This window comes from Amphibalanus amphitrite, unplaced genomic scaffold (assembly GCF_019059575.1).
Source record: "Amphibalanus amphitrite isolate SeventyFive unplaced genomic scaffold, NRLGWU_Aamphi_draft 000913F_arrow, whole genome shotgun sequence".
NCBI classification, from domain to species: domain Eukaryota; kingdom Metazoa; phylum Arthropoda; class Thecostraca; order Balanomorpha; family Balanidae; genus Amphibalanus; species Amphibalanus amphitrite.
Genome location: NW_024882407.1, coordinates 222514 through 237433, shown reverse-complemented (window position 1 = coordinate 237433; position 14920 = coordinate 222514).

Here is a 14920-nt window from a genome sequence, read left to right as displayed (position 1 = left end):
TTATGCTTCGAAACTCATATATCCAGATAACCACTACCCCAGTATTTCTGCCACGTTCGAGACATTCACGCTCTGGGAACATCCCCGCCGTATCCGACCATTGTCTCTGCGTCCCGCCCCGGCCGTCTTGGCACCCTCCTCCCTGCCCAGCGGGGTGGGGCGTGGGCGGCGGAGCGGGACTGCCCAGGACAATGGCTGCCAACGCCTGGGGCGCTGCATCCCCCCTCTCTCCTCCCCCTCGAGCCTTCGCGCCGTCTCCAGGCCGTGTATCGTCCCGTAGCGTTCCCCGCGCCGCCGCCGGGCAGGCCGCCCGATACAATGGCGGCCCACAGCGGGTGTCCAGCGACCGTCAGACCAGCGCCGCCGCCTGATTTATGCCCCCGGGCGCTCATTGTGTCGGCGAGAATTCAATTTTTTGCGCGATATGATATGGTGGGGATGAGTGAACATTTATCATCGGGAAGGGAGAGCGCCGGAGCAACAGGACGGTCGCCGGCGGGCACTGGAATGCCCCGGGGGCACGGATGGGGTCGACAGGAGGGAATGAGGAATGTATGACGCCAGATGTGATGTGCAGTAGGGAATGCGCAAATGGGTCCCGTGTTTTTTTTTTTTTGAAATATGTGACTGAACGGGAATATGGAATGCAGAGAATGCAGTTCGTTAGGGGAATTGTTATCAAAATGCTTATTGATCTTTGTAAGTTAGCTTTTTTAGCAAACGAGCTGTTTTAAAGCAATTGATTTGGGGTGTAAATTTTCTTCTGACGCAATATATTCCTGTCCGTTCCAGAGAAAACTCCACTGCAGAATTTGACACAAGCGGCAACACAGTTAGCAGGTACGTTACTTTTTACTTTACTGTATGACAAAGCGACGACATTACAACACGATTTGGCGCTGTTTACTTCCCAGGTACACGGAGAAAAATAAAATTGATGAAATACTAGGACTTACTCCACAAGGAGATCGAATGGGGAATGGGGAATGGGGAAAATGGGGAAAAATGGGGAAAATGGGGATCGAATGGGAAAAAAAAAACGACCCATTCGATCTCCTTGTGGAGTAAGTCCTAGTATTTCATCAATTTAATTCCATCTCCACATCATGTCATTACGTCGGAGAAAAATATTTACTCCGCTAGGTGGGGTTCTGACGTCCCAAATACAGTACCTATATTGGAGTAGATTTTCGCCTTGTTTTGGAGTTTTATCCACTAAACTCCATCTTACCGGGTTTCAATACTCCAAACAGTTACGCATGAGGAGTAGGAGAACTCCCAGGCTCCTTCATTTACTCTGGTACATCAAGTGAGATACTTAACCCTCGCCCGTAAACGGCGATCTGCCACCTTCGCCCATGCAGGGGGGGGTTGGTGCGACCCCCCCCTTGGCGTTTGAAAACGGAGCGTCGTAGAGCTTAGCGGAAAAGACCAACGGATTGCTCTCGCCGAGATCTCGCGATTGGTGGTATATTTTTTGGTCCTAGGTCAACATTTGACCTGCTTTTGACCGGTCAAAGGTCAAATTTTCGGAAAAATAGACTTTTTTCAACTTTCGGCGGCGATTGCGGCAAAACGGTGGGAGATATCGACTTGAAACCTTCACTATCGTGTTCCTTGATCAATTCTCTATCGTTTGGTATTTATTTCGTTTCCCTAGCTCTAAAAATGGCGCGTTGGGAGCGCCGGAAGTCGGCAAGGTCACAGTCGGCGGCAGAAATTCGAAAAATCAAAATTTAAATTTTTGAAATCTGATTGTATTTTTGGATTTGGGAGGTCCATTTGCTCCCTATAGAAGCTAATATTGCTGCATATTCCCATTGAGGTGACAAGAATTAGCAAAATAGTGGTTTGGGCGCTTTTCAAAAATAGTACCGGACGCCGTTCTTCTTGTGACGTCATAGCTCCGTGACCTGACCTGACCCGGTCAAGTTTCTTATACCATATGATAGCCAATACTTGCCCCAACATGCATGGGAAGTTTCATCACGATCCATCAACCGATCTCCGTACCACCGGCAGGAAACCTCGGGCGTTGGCACTCAGTTTGTGAAAATCCGGCCGGAGGCTGTTCCCTTTGTGACGTCATAACTCCGTGACCTGACATGACCCGGTCAAATTTTTTTATCAAAAGATGCGCAAGGTTTGCCCCATAAGGTACCCAAAATTTGGCGGCGCTGCGTGCCGCCGTTTTTGCACTATTTCCGAAAAACCTCAGGGGGGGGGTTGCACCAACCCCCCCCCCTACATGGGCGAGGGTTAAGTTACTCTGCCTCGTCATGGAATACTCCAAAGTTAGTGGTATATATGAACACACATAAATGGAGTTTCCGAAATAAGGTGTTTGTAAATCCTTTGGGGAGTAAATATTTTTCTCCGTGAAATTTCAATACCATAAATTGACTGCGGTGTTATGAATCCAATTTTATTAATTGACTCTTTGACTGCGTTTTGGATTGCCTTTCGGCTTTTTCTGTCTATCTTTTTCCCAACATCCCATCCCTCCCTCTCATTCGCCCGCCCTAATACGCCGATCCCGTGCCAGCAAAAATACCGATAATGCCGCGATGCCGTTTTAATTGCTGCGCCGCGCACCCCTCCTCGTCGTTCAATGATTGTCGCTGGCGACGCAGTCGACGCACCGTTATCGCGTCGGCTCCGATGGCCGTCGGCAGGTGGGCGGCCGACGCCCCCCCCCCCCCCCGAGGGCCGTGCGTGACACTGGTGGCGCTGGCGCTACATTAGTGGCGAGCTGAGGTCACCCTAACGCGGAAAGGAGGCGCCTTCCGCCGGCGTCGCGGTTGGCACGGATGCGGCAAGGAGTGAACATCTTCCGGGCGCAGTAATGGTCGGGATGCGCGCGGAAGGACGGTATGGGACGGATTGCTTTTAGTTGTGGTGTCGTATTTGCTTCGTAGGGCTGAGAGGAAGAGGGGAAATGATTGAAGCTCATGTTTTTCGCAGTCGAATTTCATTCGTGAATATGTAAAATTGCGAAGTCGGGAATACACTGGTGTGCCTTACGCTCCAATGCTGGAGGACAAATTTCTTCTAAAAAAGAAACTCCAGAGCTAATGTCTAAGAGTACCATGAATTGCTGTACTATTTTATTGTGGCCTACCAACCTAGATACTGTCATGACTAATGCTTTTTGATTATTATCGAACGATGTTCTTCCTATATTAGGAATGATTTTCATTCCATTTTCCGATATTCCAATCAGACAGTATTAACCCTCGCCCGCACATGCCATTTTCCCATCCTAGAACGCACATGGGGGGGGGGGGTGGTTGCCACCCCCCCGCGCCATTTCGTTCCTGTTGGAGATAGAGCTTAGCGGTAAAGACCAAAAAGATTCTTTGGGAAGAGACGAATCCAATGATACCCAGTTTTACCTTCTCAGGTCAGTCATTGACCTTCCAGGTCAGGTCAAACTAAAAAATGTTGCTGTTTTGGGTCACCGTTGGATATCAAGTGCGCTGCTTATCATATACCGATAACGATGCCGTTTTCTGGTGCCAAGCCAGCTAGAACCTCTTTCTCACACTACCCGACCAGGTTTTTGCTGCTGAGGTCATTTCAGGTCAAGTTAGGTCAAGGTCAATTATATGTGTTTGTATGTCTGTGTGTGTCTGTGTGTATACTGATGTGTGCACCGATTGTTTGTGTCCATATTACATGAAATCATGATCTGAGAAGCTTTTACCAAAAATGCAGTCAAAAAACTTCACAAAAAGTAAATTCCGCTTGCCTAAAACGCAATTATCTTAGATGACCTAGGTTGACCTTGACCTTGACCTTGACATCTGTACATCGTCGAACAACATGTTCCATGATGGGTGGGAGGTAAGACTGGTAAAAAAAGGCCGAAATCAAGGTGTCAAAAGCTCACAAGGCCCATAGCCAACGCAAGATGTCGAGAATTGGCCATTTGGGTCATGACATGACCTGAAAAACAAGGTCATATCTCCGAAACCAAAGGTCACAGAAACTTGAAATTTTCAGTGGACATCAAGAAAGGATAGAGGAGCAGCTATACGAAAAATCAGCCTTCTAGCTCTAAAAATGTTGAGTGCAGAGCAGAAAGACTACCTGGGGGGGGTGGCAACCACCCCCCCCCCATGTGCGGGCGAGGGTTAAAATTCATAGCATGTTTGTAGCATACATGTATATGTTGATACATCGCTCGATTAAAATACATCGTGGCCCGTGCCAATTTATCGGACAAATGCTGAAATGTCATGCTATGAGACTAAAAAAGAAACATTGTTTGACATTATAACAAGTTTTCTAAACGCACGTTTTGCTTAAGCTTCAAATTTTCACCGTTTTAGTATGCATTATTCATGTTGTACCTATGTTTATATAACGCGTCCCGGTAATGTCAGGACATTTACATGCGACATTAACATTAGCACATTGGCAGAAACAACGCTATGTTAGTTCCTGTCGTGCTTACTCCGTTATTAAAGGAAATGAGAATGTCTCGTTTTAATACTCTGAAATTGGTCAATTTACATGCAACTTTTGGTTGCACGATACTAAGACCACTTTTTTTGACAGAGCCTCTGGGAGTCAAATGCTACTCAAATTTGACATCAGATATTGCATGTGGAAGCGCATCATCTCGAATGTCTAAAAACTCTGGTAAGTACTATGCTGTTGCAAAATAAAGGCATGGTGCTTATGACGACTGTAAAGTAACGATTAAAAGAAGGTCTTCGCTGCATTCATGCTCTCAACCTGTCTTCTTTTATCAAGCATGCAATCAGCCAGGCAACAGGCATGGTTATGGTAATGGCTCATATTTAGTGTTCAGCTTAGTCATTCAATCAAAAGACGTAATGAATGAAATGTAGCTTGAATTCCGTGTATCCTCCAGTAAATAACCAATTTTATGATGTTCCGTAATTTGGAGGAGGTGAATTTTTGGCATAATATGCATCCAACCTGCAAATCTGTTTTATTTAGTAGTTAAAATTGATTTTGCTCGCGCTGCTTGATTAGAAAAAAAGTCTGATAAGTGATAAGTCCTTTGGCAAACAAGAAGTGTCGGCTTATACCCGCTTAGTTTTCAAACATATGTCTGAACTCATATGTTAACTCATCGATCCTTCAGTCAGTGAGTTATCAAAAGAAGGAATGCATTTTTGTTCAGTGGCGGATCCAGGAGGGGGGGGGGGGCAAAATGGGCATTTGCCCCTTCCAAACGGCATAATTTTAACATTACGCCTATGGACGAGGCATGGAAAGAATCGATAAATTGTTATGGTTTGCCCCCCCCCCCCCAAAAAAAAACTGAGCTGTATCCGCCACTGTTTTTGTTTTCTTTTTAGTGACAAAGGAGCGATTTGTTGACTTGTCGACATTTTAAGAGTGATGCAAATTATGAGTAATGATTAGTTATTTCTAAACCCTTACACTTCTCATACTATTTTGGCAATGATGATGATCCAGCTACTTTCGATCAAGCATGGTTGATTTGTATTCATTTTATCTTATCATAATTGGCTAGACCTAGCCTAAAAATATACGCTTTATGTCTAAAATCGACAAGTTATTTGCGAAACATTGACACATCGGCACCCTTTGGAACTTCGGAGCATTTTCCAATTGATTTGTTGGCAAAACTTGTGAGTTTAATATTTTTTACAATTATGCCCCTTTCCGATCCCATTTACTAGCTAACATAACTCAGGAGCCGCTTCTGAGACAGATGATGCATGCACTGCCACGAGCGGTCTTTGAGAAAGCAGTAGTTACCCGCCTGGTTCATAGATGGCGGGGCCATCTCGTTTGGCGCACTCGGGATATCGATATCTCTCCCCGCCGACTGCTCCCCATTCCACCTTTGTTGTCCGCATCGCACCGCCATTCTGACGCGGGAATGCTCGCCCGCGCGGCGGTGGAGGCAATCTGTAGGGTGAAGAGTGTCCGAACAAATACCAGTAGTAAAAGACAATGTCTAATTTTAAAATAAGGTGAACTGACGATGGAACAAGAGAGTAGGACATTAGAAAACAACTATTACATATCTTGGAAATATGCAGGCAACATCTACATGTTTTGTGCACGACTCTACGTAACTAATCCAGTCGAATATACGCCTCCCAGCGAAAGCCTGTTTTTTTTACAGTGTGAAGTGTGTAGGGAGTAATATTGCAACCTTTAAGACTAAAAATATTTCAATTCAGGCACCGTTCCGTGCTTCTATCCTCAGGATACTGAAATCCTTCTCCTCCACGCCGCAACCCCCCTCCGGGCTGGACAGGCAACTTTATCTCATGCGGGCTGCTCCCTGGAGCGGCACCGCTGCTCCCGAGGGAGCGCACCCCGTAGCCGGGTGCAGAGAGTGCCTTGGGGCTGGGTGGCCAGTCCTCTGGACGGGCTCAGCCCCGGCGACTCACTAGGGTGCCTGCCCAGACCAATATCTCCCCCTAATTCCTATCATCCTTCCGGCTCTGAAATGGTCTAATGGGACCGAAAGGGCCTAACCCAACAAAACAAAAAACAAAAAACAATTCAGGCTCCTTAACCAGCATATTTTGTTTTTACAGTTAATTCCCGCTCCTCAACTTTTGACTAAACGCCGCACTCCCTCGTTCCCAATTCTGTATTGCTATGCGGCACAGCATCATATCAGGCGTCTACCACTAGCGACATCTGTGGACAGTGCGACAAGCTCTCCTCCACATCGCTCATAGATGTCGCTAGGGATAAGCGCCTGATGGGATGCTGTACCGCATAGCGCGTGCCAGTGAAGTTCAATAGATTGAGGCGTTTGCAAGTTGAAGTGTATTTGGACTTTTAATGTAATGAATGTGCTGGAGGGAGACTGAACTAAAGAAATATTTGAATTCCGATTTGCAGAAAGGTACTTGACAATGGTACTTGCTATACTCAGCGAGGTGAAAAAAGAAATGAGAACCGACACCTGAAAACCATCGCACCAACCTTGTCAGGCTATTGGCTACTTGTTGCAATAGTTGCAGCTTTTTCTGCTGATTAAGATTATCGGTTTGATTCACATAAGAACATAAACCTTTATATCAAATTGGCCATGGTCTGTGTATTTTGCGAAGCTATGGCTGCTGTTAAATTTATTCAATGGCAAATAGTGTTGCTAAATAACTAAAGATGTATTTTTAATCACTTTGTGTTAAAAGGAAGAGTGTGTTTAAGTGCTTCCTCAACTTGCAATTTTCCAATATGTTTTGGACACGCTTAAGTGCATGAATTATGAGGTCCACATTTCACAAGATGCCAATTGCTCGATTTGTGAAGCTCGAAAAGTGAAACTCGAAAAGTGAAGCTCGATTTGTGCGTAGGTAAAGCCTTCACAGCTTTTTGCCGTCAATGGGAATCGTTGATCGCTTCTCGTCTTTCTTTTAGTCCCACTCTATTGAGTCAATTCCCCTCAAAGAACACGATGTGACACCGCCTCTAAGCCGGCTCCCCGCCGGCTCATCCCGTCCCCCGATCCTCGGTCACGGTTTCAGTGAACAGCGCTCCGTGCTGCGCGCGGCGGTCTTTGATCGGCGGCGCCCTTTGGCGCCCCCGGGCGTGTCCAAGCGGCCCTCGTCGGCGCCCTCTCGTGGTATGCTGCGTTCACGCCGATTCTCCACCCCGCCGCCCGATATTAAAAGCCAATAGTGTCGGCGGGCGCTGGCTGGCGGGCGTCCCCTCTCCCTACCCCGCCCCTCCCGTCCCCCCTCGTCACGCTCCATAAACGGACGGGCGGCGGGATGAGTTACATGGCGCCCGCTTCCAAATGAATTGATGGCACGCCGTTCGCTGCGGGGAACGTCAATTGCTCGTTAACGGTTAATGATAGCGTGTTTGCATTCGTTGTGTGCCTGCCCAACCAGGAATGCCGAGCGGCAGAAAGCAGATGCTGGCGGACGCCAATTGCGTCATTGATCTGCGCTCTGGGGACGGTGTAGGGGCGGCGAGCGGAGACAGAATCGTCGCCGGAGGAGCCCCTGGGGAGGGAGAGCAGGGAGGGAGGGTCGGGATGAGCCCCGAGGGAGTGACCTGTCATCGGTCATGTCCACACCCACAGACGGTATTACAGGAGGGGAGAGGCGTGATATTGCTACACAATTTAGATGCCATTGCTTGTGCTCAAATGCATATTTCTTGTAACAGAAGATGAGTCTTACTTTCATATAGTTTGGGTGATTTCTGTCTAAATCATAATTCAGATAGTACAGACCTCATAATAAAGATACCAGATACAGCATGACTGTTTTGGAGTTCTGTGGCTGCAGAGCACTTTTCACCGCATCCAGTAGCCCCCAAATGTCGCAACTCCCCTTTCATTGCTATAATGCTTCGCAGGGTATCACTGATCACCCCTGGTCGCGTTCCGCGAACGCCAAAATCAATATACACGATTATAACGCTGCTCCAATAGTCACTTTACTTTCCCACGGCTGACTCCCCTCCCACTGATGACTGACAAAACATAGCGATGTTCCGGCGCCGGCGCGTGCCTTTTAAACCACGTGACGTCAAGTGGAGGGCGTCCGCCACCTCTCATCCGCGCATGACTGCTCCCACTGTCCGCTGCGACCCCCCGCTGTTCTGTCCAGTGTCCCCCCGAGCGCGTTCCACGTGTCGTGAACTGCCCCCCGCCGCCCAACACGCGTCGGGGTACCTCCTATTGAGCATCGCTGCATTCCAGGCGCATCTGCCGGGCGGCAGAGCGGCACGGCAGCTGCCCCCGGCTCCCTCCCCTCTCTCTCCCCTGGGCGGGCGGCCGCAGGTGCGCGCTGTGACGTCACTGGGAGGCACGTGCCACCACAGGCCGGGGCGCCCCTGACCAGGGGACGCTGCCGCTCCTCCCCACAGGGTAATCACTAACGCAAACACAGATCATCCGCCAATAACCGGCGAACAAATATAATACCCGAACGCGTCAATAATGGGTCACTGGGGAGCGGCCCAGGCGGAAGGGGCGAGAAAGATGCAGGGGTTGTGAGACTTCTGCCGCAGACGGGAACCTGCTACTGAAGTTCGGCTGCTGCCTAGAAACGACTAACCATTTTCAGCCCGCTAGAAACGACTAACCATTTTCAGCCCGGTGCCGTTAAAGAATGAATGTGCTGCTCGGGTGTCTTTCCGCTTTAGTTCAAAACATCTTTTTAGAAATTAAGCATTTCTTATCCTTACGATGCTCCTAATCGCGGCGGAAGGCTCATTTTCCGTGTTCCGACTACCGCGAAGAGCGGGAGAGACTTCCTTCCAGGCGTGTGCTGTTCCGCATGGCTTCGGTGTACGGCGGGCTAGCCTACCTTGCAGACGCCAGCTGCAACGCCTGACGAGAACCAGTGTTTATCACGCATGCGAGAGGTCTAATCTTCATCATAGCTCTACTGTGCTGTGCTTGCGAATTACTGGATTCTAAAAATCATATTTCCTTTTCGTCATGTTTTCAATCGTCTCCCTCCCGTTTGATCCAAGTTGATGAGAGGGGTGGAGAAATATGCCGAGTTGGGGTTGCACGAGCGCAGCAAATCCGCCGCCGCCCTGGCGGTGACCTTGACCTCCGCTGTCTGTTGCGGCTCCAAAGCCAAGCCGGCGCAGCCGGCGTGGAATTGGGAAGACTCGTGCTACCCCAACTCGGCACATTTGTCCACCCCTGGTTGATGATATCCTGCCAAATGGTTTCCCAAATAATGACTCAGTCATTATTTGGGAAACCATTTGGCAGGCAGGATATATTGCTTTTTGCGCCTCTTCGTCTTTACGACTGTGATATACCATTCGTTTTGCACATGACTTAAACAAATGGCTGAGGTCTCTAGTTGATGCGACTTCCGTACAATACGACGAGCGCAATTTGAAAACCTGAAATCGCTCGTCAATAAAAGACTTGAGAGATAAAAAGCTTCCACTCCGGGCTGCATCAAGTTTTATTCCCAGCACTCGAACATCCTACGCTTCTGTTACTTCAAGTTCTGTAGCGCCCTTCAGCGAAGCGTAAAACAGTTGTGTCGCCGGTCTCCAACAAAGCCCCTCACTGCGCTCGGGTTAGACCCGGGGTAATCGCTCAATCCCATCGACTCTCATTGAGCGGATCAGAGAGCGAGAGACGCCGGGCCGGCCCGTGTGTCTCTCGCTCGGCTCAGCGCGCTCGTCACTGTCAATTCTTCGGCCCCAGATCGGCGGCATTGTGTTGCGTTCGTGTCTGGCCAATTATCCAGATCATTATCCACTGGAGCATCTGTGTCGATCGTCGTCTCACGGCCGACAGACGGTCGAGCAGCGCGGGATCATCGCTGTCGATGGAGGCCGTCGTTTTCGACTTGTCGCTTGTCGTTGTCGACGCAGAATCTGTCTGTTCGTAGGCTGAGCTGACTGGCGGAGAGAGAATGAGATGGTTGACGGGCAAATGACATCGACAAACGGCTGGGACAGCTTGGTTTGGACAGAGTTGCGACAGCTTTGATTGATGATATGAGCTGCAGTTTCACGCAGGCAGATGTTTGTACCCGAGGAAGGGATAGAGAACAGAGCTTTACCCAGATGAGTTCGCAGAGTCCACGGAAGACGGCGGCCAGCTAAAATATTGGCTATAATGTTTTGGTGACCAGAGTTCAATGGGTCCTAAGATAACTATTTACCGAAGTTGGGTTTGTATTTTTGTCTTAGCATTCTCAAAGTGTCCCTACCTCGTTTGAGTCATGCAGCATTTGTAACTGTTACTGTCTAAGTCATACTTTTTTATTTAACATATTGAAAGGGCATGTCTCAGCATCCAAAAAGGTAAAGGATCTTGAAGTATTTCAGTAACACAAACTGCCTCCGTGCATCCACCGTCATCGATCTACTCCTGTCCATCTTCGGACCGCCTCTCCAACAGACCCCCCCCCCCCCCGGTCCCACGGCGGTGACTGTTGGCGCACCGCGACCACCGACAGCCCTCGTCCCCACTCGTCTGATTGCTCAAAGGACGCGCCGGCCAAGAGAGGATGACAACACAGATTCGGATGTTGTTGCGGCGCCACAATCGATCTTGGTTGCCATGGCAACCGCTGCGTCACCGGGGGCGGAGACGTAGAGCAAGGGGTGGCGTGCTCCGTGGCGACACCTCGCTTAGAAATCGCATGGCTGATGGTTGGCGACTGGCGTGAGTTATTTTTAACGCCATCGCTTGATAGCCGATGCTTGGCATGTGCTTCGCATACTTTGTCGATTCGATTAGGCATGTCATCGCCTACATTTGTGTTCCGGGGAGACTTATCAGTGCAGCGACCAGTACTATTTGCCGCCTCCGCTAGGTATATGTTTTAGCTGTCCCCTTCCCCGTCTCCGCCCCCGCCTTTGACGCACTACGCCTACTCACCTAACCCGTGGCAAGGACCTCAGCCACTAGCCAGCGTTTATTAGTGGGAGCGAACTAATCGGAGGATATATTCCTCCCATTTCCGATGCCGAGCTACTCCCTGAAACGGTCATATCACCGGGTCCAGTTTCGAGGGCTGTTCCGCCGCTAATAGCTGCAATTATGGCCCTGAAGGAACACCATCCATGGTGGCCGGAAGACCGACTCGTCTCCATGTAATGTGGCGTGGCGCTAGTGGTGACAGAGAGGATGTTAGCTGGCCGGGAGATGACGGTAATTACCACAAATTACGTAGAAGTGTGAGGAAGATGTAGAAAGCGACACACGAATTTCACGATGGCGGTAGAGATTCCGTGAAATGTGAATGCTTTTGAGTTGGCGTAAGTAATTCTTTTGTTTACAACATATTTTCGTTTTTACTCTCGTTATCTTCTGTTACGAAATGTGATTCTATTAAATTTATTTTCTTGTCGCAAGCATCCATTCGCATTACCTGTATTGGGAGATAACGGGGAGGATGGGGGGGGGGGGGGTAAGCGACACATTGCGACACATAAGCGACATATTGATCAGGAACATTCACTATACAGATTTTGAGTCTTAGCCCATACAACTATAAACGGGCCTGTGTATTCACCAGCCGTGAAATGCAGTGCCTGCCTCACCCACCACTTTCCAATGCAAACAGGCACGCCTGACTGCAGGCGAGTGGCAGTCAGACTGTCGGATAACACCCGATAAAAACACGCATCCACTGAGCCAATAGCGGCAGCGCACAAAGAACTTCATTAAATCGGCTTTGAAAGGTGGTGTCACTCTCACTGGTCGGTTTTAATTGGCCGAACGTTGTCCCACGTGTCGGCACGTGCCGATGCCACGTGCCCGCTGGCTGGCTCAATGGCACGCGCGATGATAAACACGGGGTGGCGACGGGCGCGCCTCGTCGATGACGGCGCGGCGGCTTTAAAAAGGCGCGCGGCGGGCCGGGCGACATGGCTCTCCCCGGGAGGTGACGCCACGCCGCCGGCGACGCGCACAGATAATGGCGACGAATTGTCGGGGCGCTGTCGGCGAATTGTTGTCAAAGTGAACGGACCTTGCGGCGCGCCGGTTCCGACACGCCGGTTCTGACGGCTCGACGTCTCGCGGAAAGGCTGCTGGGAGTGGGTGCGACACAGGCAGGGACGAAATCTTGAAAGCGGATGACTGGGTGTGAAGTTCTAGCACGGAAAAACTGATGACTGGTTTCACTGCCAATAGGTTTATATTTGTATTGTGTTGGATAACGTTCCTCCATTGCCTTCTTCATGTATTCTTCTTCTATACCTACTTAGTTTAGTTGATAAGAAACATTTTGCCTTCGACAATTGCATCCTATTTTACAACTACTTGCTCTGGTCGATGCCGTGGCCAGCTGAATCTTCTAGCACTTTCTGGCCAGCTGAACCTTCTAGCACTTTCTCGCCTTACGGCGAATGCTCGACCCTTTACGCCGACCTGGCTGGCTCCGGACGTGATTTACCACCTGACCATCGACACGCACCTCGGTCCGACGGTGGACCTGCGCGGATCGGTCGGCCGTCGGCGCGCCCACACGCTCCGTTTCGGGTCCGGCTGGGTCGTGACACGGCTGAGTGCCCCACTGCCGAACAATTGCCGGGCGGACGCCGGAGGCCGTTTCACGCCGTTCGACACCGCCGGCCGCGACGCCCGGCTCGGATGACGACCTCGTTTGGATTCCTTCCGTCCGACGGGTATCGTGACCTCAGCGGAATGTCGATGCGTTTCAGACACGTCTGGTGGTGTTGGACCGACACGACCTAACCCGAGTCGAGTGGCCGTTAAAGGGAGGGCGGGGCGGACGAGTAGTTTTGACGGAGCGGCAGTCGGCGCCGACCGGGGTTACTTGAACTGGCAGTGGGGTAATAAGTGTCACAGCTGAGCTGATCTACTCGAATAAGTCACGAATGGTGTGCAGACTCGGTGTGAAATTTCAGCTGATGTTGGTAATTTATTCCGTTTTTATTTTCCACCTACCTTCAGACTAAGCGGCATGCAATCAAAATTATGTCAATGTTTCACTTGAATCTGGAGTTTTAGAGGTTTATGTGCGTACTTTGTACTTTAACTATGTTCCAAGATCTGTAAAGTTAATATTTTTCCTGGAACACTACAAATATCCTCACCTACAAAATAAACATGCCCGCGGGTCACGATTGCCACCTCCCTCACTATTGAAGCAACACATACCACAACTGCAGAATTTTATTCCACCATTTCGTCCTATACATTTTATCAATATCATTGTTGCATATATCGACACCATAATAAAAGAATCGAATGAAAAGCTGGTCGGTCTGGCAGCAACAGTTGCAGCGGCGCCGGCGAGTGCAGACGCCGGTCGTTGCCGCGCTCCCGCCGGAAGTCGAGCGCCGGCCGCGCGCTTCCTGCGGCCATTTCCCGCGCTTTCCAGGGGCTATGGCGCGCCGCGGCCGGCCGGAAAGACGTTCACGATTATATCGATTGTTGGCCTAACGGGCCGCCATGGGGCGACGCCGACAGACATTGGCTATCGATTCAGACGTGGGTTGGCACGTTTACAGCACGGGGTAATACTGTTATAAACGGTGCTTGGATTGGCTGGTGGAATATATAGTTCATCGTAAATGCTGTGCAGAAAGTTTTAATCAATATTTGAAATAGCACCGCTGTTTATTACAGTTTTTAAGGGGTGATACTTTTACCATATTTTGTTATGGAGGAGGCTTATTTCATCATACAAAAAATAGGCGTTATCTGTAGTGAAATTATATTTAACACCTATGTATTGTCTATGTTTAACACATCAGAAACTGTCGACATGGACATGAAGCTGTTTTCCATCAAATTTGAAGAAGTTTTCTTCTCGACTGGCGAAGGCGGTTATTTAGATTGATCGGTTCTATATATGCATCCTCGCATTTCTCGGAGCCTGCAGGCTTCTTGACCGTGACCGATTCTGGCGTAGCCGAAAATCGCACGCCGTATCCATCAAACCAACTGCTTCGAGGTGCACTCATCCACGGCCGTAGAGCCATCATTCGTCCTCGGTTTGGCGGTGGATGAGGCGACTGGTAAACGGCAGTGAGGCGGAGGTCCGGACAACTGCTGTTCAGACTCACTCCCAGCCTTCCATCACATAAACAACCGAGTTCGTCGAGCGGCGGTGCTGCTGAACCACCTCAAACGAGGAAAAACTCGGCGGCGGCGCTGGCGAGATTCATCATCGGCAAATTGTGTGTCATATTTTCCACCGCCATTACTTAAAGAAAAGTCGTTCTTGTCGGTATCCGGTCGGCTTTCCGGAGTGCTGTCAGCCAACCGGAATTCGTGATTTCCTCTCTGGCGGCGGTGCCGGCCGCTGATTGGCCGGCGCGACCAGGCCCCGCCCCGCTGATCGATGCCGACGATGAGTGATGCGGCCGACGCGTCGGTGCGACGGCCGCGGCGGCGGCGGCTCGCCAGTGGCACCCCAGGCGAGCGGACGGGTTTGAGCCTACGCACCGCGCTGGAGCAGGGCTGGAGCAGGCG